Here is a 1,142-nt window from a genome sequence, read left to right on the forward strand (position 1 = left end):
TCTTCGCATAAGGTGGCCAAAGTACTGGAGTTTCAGCTTTAGCATCATTCCTTCCAAAGAAATCCCAGGGCTGATCTCCTTCAGAATGGACAGGTTGGATCTCCTTGCAGTCCAAGGGACTCTCAAGAGTCTTCTCCAACACCACAGTTCAAAAGCATCAATTCTTTGGCGCTCAGCCCTCTTCACAGTCCAACTCTCACATTCATACATGACCACAGGAAAAACCATAGCCTTGACTAGATGGACCTTTGTTGGCAAAGTAATGTCTCTGCTTTTGAATATGCTATCTAGGTTGGTCATAACTTTCCTTCCAAAGAGCAAGTGTCTTTTAATTTCATGGCTGCAGTCACCATCTGCAGTGATTTTGGATCCCAGAAAAATAAAGTCTGACACTGTTTCCACTGTTTCTCCATCTATTTCCCATGAAGTGATGGGACCAGATGCCATGATCTTCGTTTTCTGAATGTTGAGCTTTAAGCCAACTTTTTCACTCTCCTCTTTCACTTTCATCAAGAGGCGTTTTAGTTCCTCTTCACTTTCTGCCATAAGGGTGGTGTCATCTGCATATCTGAGGTTATTGATATTTCTCCAGGCAATCTTGATTCCAGCTTGTGTTTCTTCCAGTCCAGCAGTTCTCATGATGTACTATGCATAGAAGTTAAATAAGGAGGGTGACAATATACAGCCTTGACGTACTCCTTTCCTGATTTGGAACCAGTCTGTTGTTCCATGTCCAGTTCTAACTGCTGATTCTTGACCTGCATACAGTTTTCTCAGGAGGCAGGTCAGGTGGTCTGGTATTCCCATCTTTCCCAGAATTTTCCAGTTTGTTGTGTTCCCGACAGTCAAAGGTGTTGGCGTAGTCAATGCAGCAGAAATAGATGTTTTTCTGGAACTCTCTTGCTTTCTTGTTGATCCACCGGATGTTGGCAATTTGATCTCTGGTTCCTCTGCCTTTTCTAAATTCAGCTTGAACCTCTGGAAGTTCACGGTTCACGTACTATTGAAGCCTCACTTAGAGAATTTTGAGCATTACTTTGCAAGTGTGTGAGATGAGTGCAATTGTGCAGTAGTTTGAGCATTCTTTGGCATTGCCTTTCTTTGGGATTGGAATGAAAACTGACCTTTTCCAGTCCTGTGGC

The 1,142-nt window shown here is 43.1% G+C and overlaps 1 protein-coding gene across 1 annotated transcript in view; it reads right to left on the bottom strand.

The window, feature by feature from the left end:
* The window catches only part of HFM1 (HFM1, ATP-dependent DNA helicase homolog (S. cerevisiae)), a 110,446-nt gene that overhangs the window by 10,056 nt on the left and 99,248 nt on the right, over window positions 1-1,142 (bottom strand). The window lies entirely within an intron of this gene.

The sequence above is a fragment of the Bison bison genome, unplaced genomic scaffold, assembly GCF_000754665.1.
Source record: "Bison bison bison isolate TAMUID 2011002044 unplaced genomic scaffold, Bison_UMD1.0 scf7180017864466, whole genome shotgun sequence".
Classification (NCBI taxonomy): domain Eukaryota; kingdom Metazoa; phylum Chordata; class Mammalia; order Artiodactyla; family Bovidae; genus Bison; species Bison bison.